The sequence below is a fragment of the Oncorhynchus keta genome, chromosome 19 (assembly GCF_023373465.1).
Source record: "Oncorhynchus keta strain PuntledgeMale-10-30-2019 chromosome 19, Oket_V2, whole genome shotgun sequence".
Lineage (NCBI taxonomy): Eukaryota > Metazoa > Chordata > Actinopteri > Salmoniformes > Salmonidae > Oncorhynchus > Oncorhynchus keta.
Genome location: NC_068439.1, coordinates 29,487,862 through 29,501,465, shown reverse-complemented (window position 1 = coordinate 29,501,465; position 13,604 = coordinate 29,487,862).

Genomic DNA, 13,604 nt, shown 5'->3' with positions numbered 1-13,604 from the left:
TTACCACTTCCCCCTTGCGCAATGGTCAAAACCATGCACAACCATGCCACTATGGTCCCTTCATAGGATCTCCATAGATATCTTTGGTTACCCCTCTCTGGTGCCACATTGATTGATTGTAAGTCCCTGCTCATTCCTGCATTCTTATGTCTTCTGGTTGTGGTGCAGATTCAATGATAACCATTGGTGCCGTTAATATTGTGATGGTGCATTTTTTGATACCTTTTCAGCCACTTCATCTGCCACATTATTACTTCTAATAACAAAATGATTACCCTTTTATTGTGCTTTACACTTCACGATTGCCAGTTTTGTGGGGTACATTAATGCTGTCATTAATTTAACAATCTGCTTGTGGCGTTGTATGTGTGTTCCATCACTTTTCTTGAACCCTCACTGTTTCCAGACGGCTCCAAAAAGGTGACACACTCCATGTGCTTATGCTGAGTCAGTATATGTATATTTACCATTTTTCCTCTACCTAGTGTGCATGTGGCAATACGTGCTTTTAATTCAGCTAGCTAGGCTGAGCATGGTTGTGGACAATATTCTATTTTTACTTCAGTAAATTATCTTCCCTGTTTTTGCACAACAACATATCCCGTGTGATTTCCCGTATGGTCCTTATAACAGGATCCATCTATAAAATATTCTTTCAAGTAAGAACCAACTATGTTTAGTAATGGGGTAGACTCTAGGTCTGGCCTGTGTTTGGTAAACATCAGGGATTCCGCTACACAATTATGTGCCTGCGCTTCAAAGTACAGTTGAATTATTTCAGCTGGGTTTCCTGTAGCACATCGCTTAACAGAAACGTCTGGGTAAGTCAACAGGGTCATATATTTCAAGGTTCTAGCATTACTTAGAACAAAATTTCCCTGTTCCATCAACTCCACTATCTTATAGTGTGTGTGGATGGTTATTGGATATCCCATGGTAATGGTTTATGCTTTATCACATGCATATTGTCGTGCTGCCAGCCCTTGTTAGCAAGGAGGATATCCCTGGGCAACTGAATATAGTTTAGTACTGTAGTATACATTGAAAGTTTACATGTTCGAGAAGGCTTCCACCAAAAAACCCATTTGGATAAAAAAATATTTTTTACTTTCAAACGGCTCTACTGTGAAGTCGTGACCTGCGACATACGCCTAGTTTCCTGGTCACATATATGGATATGTGCTATTTACTTTGAACTGGACTGTGTTTACAGCAGGGGTGGGCAACTCCAGTCCTCCAGGGCCTGATTGGTGTCATACTTTTTCTCCATCCCTAGCAAACACAGCTTATTAATCAAACAGCATTATGAACTGAAGATCATGATTAGGTGATTATTGGAGTCAGGTGTGTTAGCTGTGGCTGGGGCAAAACTGTGACACCAATCAGGACCTCAAGGACTGGAATTGCCCACCCCTTGATTACAGCATGATCGGTCGTGAGTAGATTCCCTTGTTTTGAGATCAAAGCACGAGCTGCACGTAGCCACATTTTGTTCATATCCTTTGCTAGTTAGTGAGCTATTAGCTCAGTTATAGTCAATAATAAAAGTGATTGCTTCCTACAAGAACACAAAATGTATACCTTTCTAGACATGTTTGAAAATAAATCAGGAGCTTTTTTTGTCTTAAAGCGGCAGTGTTGTATTTTTAGACAGGCTTGAATAAGCTAAATAGCCAATAGGCAGAAGGTAGCATCATTTGTCTGATTCTCTGTAGTACTGGTATGGAAATTGCGTCAAAACAACAACATTTTCAGTCACCTCCTTGTTTGAAGGACAATTGGATAAACAGGTCAATGTCAAGCCCTGCATGTTTTTTTCTCAAAAGTCTCATATAATTTAGGCCTACATTGGCTGCTACTATGTTAAAATGTTACGGGAGGCATTTTCTCCATTGTTGGTGATGGTAGACCACTCTGGTAAGCATACATTATGATCAAATAGCCACAGTAACCCACTTGGCTACTGTTAAAACTGTACATTTAAGAAGGTACAGCCTCACTGTCCACAGTAAACGCATGTTGGAAGTAACACAGTATTTTTACAACGTTCAACTTTGCACTCAGCAGACCTAAAATGTGCTCAGTGGCTATTTGTTTTTAGGTAACATTGGTAGTGAGTGCATCCATTTTCTCACACTGCTCCCCAGCAGTAAACAATCCCAAAACCCTGGCATTGTAAGTAACGTGCTCTACCAACTTAGTGTCACAGGACCACTTTTGGGGGGTTTTAAGCATTAAATGACCTGGTATGATGGTTTGTTGATCAGTTATATAGTTTAAAGCCCATATTCAACCTTTGAAGTAACTGTCCAGTTTTTACAGATTTCTATGAGATACAGTATGCCCTATAATTAATTACAATATGAGTGAAATAGTTTTCTTGCCAAATGTAATTAAATATGTTAAAAAGTAGTTGTATGTGTTAGAAGGGTATGGGCCTTACCCCAACAACAGAATGGTGTTGGCGTTTACCAGTGATGAAAAAAGGTAGACAGCTGTCAAGTTCTGACCTTTTTATTTTCCTTTGTTTTGTCTTTATTTAGTATGGTCAGGGCGTGAGTTGGGGTGGGCAGTCTAGGTTTTGTGTTTCTATGTTTAGGTTTCTGTTTCGGCCTAGTAGGGTTCTCAATCAGAGGCAGGTGTCGTTAGTTGTCTCTGATTGAGAATCATACTTAGGTAGCCTGGGTTTCACTGTTGGTTTGTGGGTGTTTGTTTCCGTGTCTGTGTTTGTCACCACACAGGACTGTTTCGGTTTGGTTTTCATTCATGTTCACATTTATTGTTTTGTATTTCTTAGTGTTCAGTTGATGTTTTATAATAAACGATATGGACACTTACCACGCTGCGTGTTGGTCCGATCCCTGCTACACCTCCTCTTCAGACGAAGAGGAGGAAATCTGCCGTTACAACAGCTGATTGGCCAGCTCATCCTTCTCTATGAGGAAATATCAATCATTTTTAAAACTGTTTGAGATACAAGTGGAGTTTTTCTCCAATGTATGCTTTGTCCACAAATATGATTATAGGATGAATCAACAACATTATTTGGGTATTATTTGGGTGTGAAGTTTTAAAAGTGATATATTTACAGTTACAATTTCTCTCATCCTCATGGCAAAATGTGAAGAATAGCATGAGACAAGATATAAAACAACACAGTTTTCTCCGTGCTCCATGGTAAAATTTGTATAATTGAAGGAATTAGCTGTAAAACTATATATGTAAAACTATATATTTACTGTATTTTTTTTATTTTATCACATTACAAAATGTGTAGAATAGCATTATAAAACTGCACATTTTTTATTTTTACTCTGTCCCATGACAAAATGTTTATATTTCTGGGGATTGGGGGGCCTTCCACTTATACTGTGTTTTCAAAATACACCTCAATATAGTTATGTCAAACTGTATAGAATTGCAGGAACAGCATTTTAAATGTAAAACATGTTTGTTTCCCCCAATATCTACACTGCAATTTCTTGTGCTGTAGTAATCAATGGTACCTGTCACTGGTGTTTATTCCCCATGTTTTATACAACACAGCAGTGCCAGTTTCATACAATACAGTGTCACTTCACTGTATGGACACTTTGTCTCAGGAACTGATTTCTACTGCAATCTGTTTTCTCCCTTTGGACATGTCATGTCATGTCATGTACCAGGAGAGAATTTATCCCTTCATAACCCCACTCATCACTCAAAAGTGACATACTGTAAGGGGTGCGTACTGGCGGCAGAGAAGTCAGGCGCAGGAGAGCAAAAACAAAGGTGCAGTTTAATAAACAAAACCACCGTAAACAGAACAATAAATCAATGGGTTAACAAAATCCGTTACACACCAGCATAACGTGCACAAGCACTACAATAAACAATTCCAGACAAGGACATGGGGGAACAGAGGGTTAAAAACACAACATGTAAAGATGGAATTGAAACCAGGTGTGTTGGAAGACAAAACAAATGGAAAATTAAAGGTGGATCGGCGATGGCTAGAAGAACGGTGACGTCAACCGCCGAACGCCACCCGAACAAGGAGAGGGACCGACTTCGGCGGAAGTCGTGACACATACAGTGCCTAGTGGAAGTCTACACACCCCTTGCACAGTTTTAACATTTTGCTACCTTAAAATTACGTTATATTTTGTTCCTACTGATGTACACAACCAACTCCACATTTTACAAATTAAAGAAAAATGTAGAGAATTTTCAAAATTTGATTGGAGAATAAATCAAATGCATTCCCTTTTTAAACGTCATTTTAAGTCAGCAAAATGTGAAGACTGTGCAAGGGGTGTGTAGCCTTTCACTAGCGACAGTACACAGGGTGATGAGGGGGAAAACCTAGCAGTAGACAGGAAAGAGCTAGAGTACCAACAGTACTGCTTCAAGTCTTCAACCCAGTCTAGACTGTTAATAGCCACTCACTGCTATTTCTTAATACAAGCAGTACGCAGGAGCCACTTCCTACGCTCCCTCCCTCATTCTTTAATTGCAGTCATTAGTGTACCTGCATTTGGGACGAATCAGGGCTGAAACTCTGGCTGAAAGCCCTATTAGATCATCCAGCACCCTGAGACCAGAGGGAAGGAACATCATTACCGGACTGCTTCTCCTCTCTCTGTGTGTGTGTCTCTCTCTCTCAACAGTGGGTGCCCCCCTCAACAGCAGGAGCCCCACACCTCTCAACAGCAGGAGCCCCCCCCCATTGTAATGGCCTGTTCCTTTGAACCCCATCACACCCTAATTTTCTCTCCTCACCATTCAGCACTAACAGCTTTAGACTTTAGGTTGCTGAATGATAGCTGTGGATTGTATTTCATTTTTTCACTAAAGTGAAAGTGAAACCTCGCTAATTAGTGACAGTGACAAGGGGCACTGTGATAAAGCTTGAGCTGAGATCACCTTTTGATCAAAAGCCCCATTACCTTGCTATACTGCCTTGCATGTCAAACTTTGACAACTTAAAGGGATACTTTGGAATTTGGAGGGGAAAAAAACGACTTACCAAGAGTCCGACAGACTCATGGATACTATTTTTATATCTCTCCCACGCACCTCAGAGCGAGTGTGGGGAGGAGGCACAGGATGTACTGGACTGTGGAGGCGCGCTGGGAACACAGTGCATAGAGCCGGAGCAGGATATACTGGACCGTGGAGACGCACTGGAGGTCTGGAGTGTAGAGCCAGCACAACTCGTCCTAGCTGGATGCTCACTTTCGCACGGCAAGTGCGAGGAGATGGCACAGAACGCACCGGGCTATGGATGCGCACTGGAGACACATTGTGTATCTCCGCATAACATGGTGCCTGACTGGTCCCACACTCCTCACGGTGACTGTCTTGCTCCAGACACCAAACCATTATCACTCCCCTCAACTAATACTCCTCACTCAGTCTATCCCAATACTCCTCTTCACTCTCAAACTCGCCCCTTGGCTATGCCGACCAACCCGTGTGCCGCTGCCTCTCGGGCTTCCTTCGTGGTCGCGAACTTCGGAGTCGCCGTTGGTCCTCCTTCGCTGCCTCCGCCTGCTTCCATGGCAGGGTCTTGTCCCCTGCCATTACATTTACATTTAAGTCATTTAGCAGACGCTCTTATCCAGAGCGACTTACAAATTGGTTCATTCACCTTATGACATCCAGTGGAACAGCCACTTTACAATAGTGCATCTAAATCTTTTAGGGGGGTGAGAAGGATTACTTATCCTATCGTAGGTATTCCTTAAAGAGGTGGGGTTTCAGGTGTCTCCGGAAGGTGGTGATTGACTCCGCTGTCCTGGCGTCGTGAGGGAGTTTGTTCCACCATTGGGGGGCCAGAGCAGCGAACAGTTTTGACTGGGCTGAGCGGGAACTGTACTTCCTCAGTGGTAGGGAGGCGAGCAGGCCAGAGGTGGATGAACGCAGTGCCCTTGTTTGTGTGTAGGGCCTGATCAGAGCCTGGAGGTACTGAGGTGCCGTTCCCCTCACAGCTCCGTAGGCAAGCACCATGGTCTTGTAGTGGATGCGAGCTTCAACTGGAAGCCAGTGGAGAGAGCGGAGGAGCGGAGTGACGTGAGAGAACTTGGGAAGGTTGAACACCAGACGGGCTGCGGCGTTCTGGATGAGTTGTAGGGGTTTAATGGCACAGGCAGGGAGCCCAGCCAACAGCGAGTTGCAGTAATCCAGACGGGAGATGACAAGTGCCTGGATTAGGACCTGCGCCGCTTCCTGTGTGAGGCAGGGTCGTACTCTGCGGATGTTGTAGAGCATGAACCTACAGGAACGGGCCACCGCCTTGATGTTAGTTGAGAACGACAGGGTGTTGTCCAGGATCACGCCAAGGTTCTTAGCGCTCTGGGAGGAGGACACAATGGAGTTGTCAACCGTGATGGAGAGATCATGGAACGGGCAGTCCTTCCCCGGGAGGAAGAGCAGCTCCGTCTTGCCGAGGTTCAGCTTGAGGTGGTGATCCGTCATCCACACTGATATGTCTGCCAGACATGCAGAGATGCGATTCGCCACCTGGTCATCAGAAGGGGGAAAGGAGAAGATTAATTGTGTGTCGTCATAACCTCCTCCCATGTCCATGATGTCCTCCACTCATTTTTCTCCCGGGCCCAGGATCCCTGCTCCTCCTGGCAAAGCTGCTTGGTCCTCTTGTGGTGGGATCTTCTGTTACGTTCGTTGGATGAATTAGACCAAGGTGCAGCGTGGTCGGCGAACATCTTACTTTATTTCAAATGAACACCGAAAAACAACAAAATACAAAACGACCGTAAAGTTCTGCAGTCTACACAGCAACTATACATAATCAAGATCCCACAAACTAAAGGGGGAAAAAAGGCTGCCCAAGTACGATAGACAGCTGCCTCTGATTGGGAACCATACCAGGCCAAACAAAGAAAAAGGAAAACTAGAATTCCCACCCAAATCACACCCCGACCTAACCAGATTGAGAAATAAAAAGGCTCTCTAAGAACAGGGCGTGACAATAGCATTCTTTATAACATCCCAAATCAATAAACAATGTGACAGGATGATTTTTTTAGATCCCCCCTGACCATTCTTAACATTCCTATTTTACGAATATTGTTCCAAAGTTCCTTCTCTTTGAGAAAAAGGTTTTGGTACCAAAAGTCTCTCTGTAACAAAGGAGTTCCAGTCTTCCAGTACTGCAGGGCAAAGAAGAGAAAATTCTCTCTAAATTTACGACCCAGTGTTAAGGTGTCAAGACCGGCACCGCCCCCCTTCCTTCCCCTCCTCTTTGAGTGAGAGGAGGTCTGGCTATCTTCAAGCATTTGCCTCCCTGATGGGTCCTTTGATCCACTGTCAGGAGAATCAGAAGGCTCCGCTGATAGCCAGGTGTAGCAGTGGTAAGGTGTTGGGACTCTAACAGGCCCTAACAGTTTGTGGGCTCCGTTTGTCACCGTTATAGTGCAATTGATGTATTGTTTAGTGTTGTGTTGTGTAGTGGCTTTGCTGGGATACATCTAAAAAAAATGGGGGGTTTGCCCCATCAAGAAACATGTTAAAATCACCACTGGAACAGAGTGACAAGTTATGGTATGGGCAGGAATAGGCTATGGACAACGAACACAATTCAAATTGAACACAATTGAACACAAATTGATGGCAATTTAAATTCACAGAGATACTGTAACAAGATCCTGAGGCCCATTGTCGTGCCATTCATCTGCCACCATCACTTCATGTTTCAGCAGGATAATGCACGGGCCCCATGTCATAAGGATCTGACACAATTGCTGAAAGCTGAGCATTTCCCAGTTCTTCCTTAGACTGCATACTCACCAAACATGTCACCCATTAAGCACATCAGATATTGACTGACTGATTCTGATCCACACCCCTACTTCTTTTTAAAGGTATCTATGACCGGTCACGTGAAATCCATGGATTATGGCCCAATGAATTGATTTCAATTGACGGATTTCCTTATGTTGACTGTAGCTCAGTTAAATCGTTGAAATTGATCATGTTGCATTTATATTTTTGTTCAATGTAAATAATGATTATCATTTCACAGTAAACACCGTTGAAAGGAGGAGAAACATCATTCAACCATTAATATTTGATCACCGCCGAGAGCAGAAAACTATTAGCATGTAAACTGTGTAATAAAGGGTACTTATAATCATTAGATTCATGAAGTGTAACCATGGAGACAAGAGGCATAGATATTCCCTAATAGAAAGGTTCACTCAACTGAAAGTAACCAATGTTCTTGGTAATGATAATGTGATAATAATGGTATTGAAGAGTTCTAATTGGGCATGAGATCAATGAACGATCATCAGGCAAGATGGGAGCAAACATTTGTGGTGAATGCACTCTCCATACTCTCATCCTCAGTGTCTTAATCTCTCCCACCCTCTCTCTCTCCTCTCTATCACCCTCAATGATTATCTATGATACAGCTATTACATTGTTTCACTCAGGCTGAACTACATAGATAGATGCCAGCTGCATGATAACTCCCTTCTGGGTTCTGTCCCTGTCAGGCAAAGCTCGAAATCTGAGATAGCTGTTCACAATTGCCTCATTTATGAGATACTTGTCATGTTTTTCCACTTACTGTACTGATTGTGTATGTCAGGGACATTGTATTGTGACACATCAACAACTGCCAGTTGCGTATCATTTGTCAATTCAATTAAAGTCACCCTTTCCCCATAACACTTCTCTTCCATGAAGAAAATCAGAATACCGAATATGTTTAAGGGTACACTACATTCGACACTACAGCCTTAACCAGTGGACATTGTCAGGGGGGACTGTAAGCACTATTGAGTTAAGTCTGGATGAAGATGCAGAGTGGTTTGTCCTCTTTCTAATTGGTGTCACGAATATCACTTATTAGGATGCAAACATTTCATGACCAAGAAGCCCTCAACAACTGGCTTCTTCACAGTGGTGTAAAAAGTACCCAATTGTCATACTTGAGTAAAAGTAAAGATACCTTAATAGAAAATGACTCAAGTAAAAGTGAAAGTCATCCAGAAACCTACTACTTTTAAATATACTTAAGTATCAAAAGTAAAAGTATAAATCATTTAATATTCCTTAGATTAAGAAAACCAGACTTTTTATTGTTTTGTACAGTTACGGATTGTAACTGCGTTCATGTGTTGAAAGAGAGTCAGACCAAAATGTGGCGGTGGTTACTCATGTTCTTTAATGAAAAATGAACGAAGTAGTGTAGTCCCGATATTGTTGCTCCTGCTGCCGCTGTTGCTTCTCCTCATACCAGCGCCTCTCAGCTCTCGCCGCCTCCAGTTCTTCTTTGGGGCGGCGATATTCTCCAGGCTGATCCCAGGGTCCTTCTCCGAACTATTCATCCTCCCATGTCCGTTCCTCCTTTCGCTGCTTCTGCTGTCGCTGCCTGTTGACACGTCGCTTGGTCCAGGTGTGGTGGGTGATTCTGTAACGGCGTTCGTCTGTTGAAAGAGAGTCGGACCAAAATGTGGCGTGGTGGTTACTCATGTTCTTTAATGAAAAATGAACGATACATGAAATAACTAAATATACAAAACAACAAACGAAACGTGAAAACCTATACAGCCTATCTTTTTTAAAATGTATTTTTAAATTTATTTTTTTATCAAAAATAATTTATTATCTTCAATACCATTAATTCTTTACAACTCATAATTTTCATACATACTCAAATAATGGTATTTTAATTAAACTAATTTAACTAAACATAAACCCCAAACAAAACCTCAGGGGAGCATCTTCCCTCCCCGTCACCCTACAAAATACCTTTCCCTATCTCCCTGTCCCTAATCTATCCCCTTACAAATCTAAATGACACCCAGCCCTAAACCCCCTTCCACCTCTCCCGAGCAGCATGCTGCCCCCACTTCCTCTCCTCCCTCTTCATCCTCCCCCTCAAATCTCCTTCCACCCTCCTCACTATCCCTTCCACCCCCCAATCTCTCCCTGTCTTCACCATGTTCTGCCTGGCTTCCCACAGCCCCCGTTTAAAGAGACTCATGAGAAGCCAGAGCAGAAACCTGTCCCTATCCGTCCCTCTCGCTCTCCCTACACCTCTCTCTAACCTGGCCCACGTCAATACAAAATCCCCCCTTACCAAACCTAACAACACCCGTGCACTAGCCCATACTACTTCGGCAAAGGCACAGTCCCAAAAGACATAGCGCACAAGAGGATCTTGGACAGGTGGGGGATTGCACCAAACTATACTGGTACATGATGGAACGTACCGGCAAGCACTTATGGAGGCTCAACCAATTCAGGTCCCTGAGCCTGTTGTCCAGACCCCGCGCCTGCACTCCCTCCAAGACCACTTCCGAGAGGCCCACTACAGGCGCCGGACTCCCTGCCTTTCTGACCTCCTCTAAACCTACTCGGGCAACTTCAACCTCAGGGTGCGCACGCAGCCACTTGGCCGCCTGACCAAAGTGCCACGGCAGCTGTTTTGCCCGAGGACCCGTGTTAGACCACACCATTACGCTTCTCGCCTGATACGAGAAGAACACCCGCAGGAGGTAACCGGACGGGTGTATCACTGGCTGAGCAAGCTCCGTTAACAAGAAAGAAACAAAAATTGTGTCCAGCTTGAGGGGGAAATGTGGTACCCCCCTACCTCCCTCCCCGATGGGAGAGATCATGCGTGCCCTGGCGACCCACTCGCACCTGCCACTCCACATAAACTGAAACACAAGCCTCACTAGAGGCCTCCTCAGACAAGCCGGCAATGGGTAGATGTATGCCAAATACAAAAGAGACGGCAACACATCCACCTTTAGGACCAGGACTTTGCCCATAAAATACAAATACCTAGCCTTCCACATTGCTAGCTTCCTCTGTACCACTGCGATACGCATGTTCCAGTTTAGCGTCGCTGAGCCGGAGGTCTCAAAATGGACCCTGAGAATCCTCAGGGCCCCCTCACAGAGAGATAACCCCCAGGCACATCCGTTCTACCGCGCCATCTTCCGAAAAACTTGACGGAAGACTTTGCATGGTTCAGAACTGCTCCCGGATCCCCCGGGACCCCGTCTCAAGGATGGCCTTCAAGACTTCGAGGACCACTGGTCCAAGTATACCCCAAAACTTGAGATAAAACTCAGCCGGCAGCCCATCCATCCCAGGCACCTTCCCTTTTCCCATCCTCCGAAAAGCGCTCTCAACCTCTTCTAGTGAAATCTGGGCCTCCATCACTTCTCTAATGTCCTCCGGCAACCGCCTGGACAAGTGTTCTAAAAACACATTTCCCTGCTCTACATCTATTTCCCTTTCCTTAAATAAACCTTGGAAATGATCAGTTGTCACCCTGACCATATCCTCTTCCCTAACGCCATGCATTACCTTCCTACTCTGTCTGGCCCTAACCCACTTAAAGAACATAGCAGAACAAGTCTCATTATGTTCTAGAAAGCCACGATGCGCACGCTCCAGGAAAGCTCGAGCCTTCCGCTCCTGCAACTCCCTGAGCTGCGCCTTTAGGGTTGCGGATCTCTCCCAGTCAAACGACCCGCCGAGGTTGCCTGCCTCGTATTCGAGTTCAATTAACCTTTGGATACGACCCACCTCCCTCCTCTCCTCCCTTTTTTCCCTCTTGCAATACCCTATTATAAAAGCCCTAATCCTCACCTTAACTAATTCCCACCACTCTAACACCCCCTCGCACATGGACCGGAGGCCTTCAAGCCTCCAAAAGAAACCATAAAACCTGTCAACAAAAGCCTGCTCCTCCAGCACATCCCGATCTAACTTCCAGTACCCCCTACCAAAGAGGCAGACAGGCGACCCCACCTGCAGGAGCACCCCGTCGTGATCCGAAAAGAAAACAGGCAACAGCCGCCCAGACAACTTACCCAAAGACCTGGGTACAAAAATATAGTTGAATATGTAGGACCGTCCATTTTCGGAGTAGTGTGCAGACCACCATCTACCAGACCATGGCAAGCCATTAGCCCGGCAATGGCGCCTGCACTGCTATCCCCCCCTCTTCCTAAATCAGTATTAAAATCCCCCCTATCACTAATTTCCTATTTGTGACACACAGGGGTGTCAGGCAGTCCACCATCTCCCTCCTCTCTGCCACCACCTGTGGCCCATACACCACTAATCTAAATTTACAATCCCTTATCGTGACATCCACCCCTATAACCCTCCCCTGCATTACCACAAAAGAATCCTCCACTTTTACCTCCCTGTGCCCACACAAAATCCCTATCCCCGATGAGTGCACCCCCCCAATACCTCAAACCGACTCCCCCTTGTCCTACTCCCTCTTAAACCTACTAACATCCCCTCCATCCCTCAGGTGAACCTCCTGTAAAAAACAAAAATCAAACCCCACACCCTCCAAATAACTAAAAACCGCCCTCCTCTTAACAAAATCCCTTAAACACCTTACATTTAAACTAACAAAAGTAAAATTAGATGTAATACACTCAAATTCTAAACCCAGACAGAAAAAAAACAAAAACAGGAGACTCACCCGATGCTCCCCTGCTCCATATCTACCGGTGAGAACACCATCCGTACTCCCGACATCCCCCCCCCCTCTTCCTCCATCTCACCATCCCAGGATGCAGGAATAGTGTTTGGCTCCGGGTTGCCCTGCACCCTGGGTTTACCCCCACAATCCTCCCCCTCCCCAGTGTTGCAGCTGGTTTGGGAAAAAATCGGGGAGGCTGAGTCCCCAAACAAAAAACTCCCCACCTCCTCCTGTACCCAGTCTTGTTAGGTGTGTCCCCACCCAACAAAAGTTGAGGGCCTGGGGAAACCAGCAGCAACCCAGAGGTTTCTCCCACCCCCATCACTCTCTTGGCCATCCCCTCCCTCTCACCGTCGGCCAATCGCACCCTCCTCTTCATTCTCTTCTTTGGTGATGGCGGCAGTGGAGAGATACCCCCCCGCCAGTTCCTCCACCATACCCCTCATCTCTTCCACCAGGGCACTTTCCCCCCAGTCCAATTGCTCTTCCACCGTCTCCTTCTCCACCACTCCTCCCTCGCTTTCTTCTCTCTCATGCTCCTCCACTCAGTTGCCTTCTTCCGCCGCTTTTCCTGGTTCTCCTACTCCCGTGCCTTCCGTTTCCTTCTCTCTTCCATCCGCCGCTTCTTGCTTCTCCTCCTTCCTTGTGGCCTTCCCCTCTGGACCTGTACTCTGGTCATGAGGCGTGCTTCCTTCCCTTCCTCTTCTTCCCCCATCCCCCCCTGCTCCCCCCCCCAGCCGCAGACGCATATGACCTCTGACGGGCCGGGCACCCCTGCCACAGGTGTGCTGACGAGCCACACCCATGGCACGTCTTAGGCTTGTCACAATCCCTTGCCTCGTGTTCCTCAGATCCACAAAATCTGCATTTTCTTGTGCTGCACGAGGCGAATATGTGTCCGTAGGCCATACAGCGCCTGCAAAATGGGGGCTGACGTGCATAAAAAAACGTCCCCCTGTCAGCCCCTAGGGAGAACATAGCAGGAGGATGGAGGTAGCCACCATGTCCCTTTGGGTCCTCTCTGAGGAGGGCCTGGAAGCCTCTTCTCCCATTCCAAAACCCAAGGGAGTCTTTGAGGTGTCTTGCTGAGGAGACGTTATCCATGTATCTCCCCAGAAAAGCCCTCACCTCT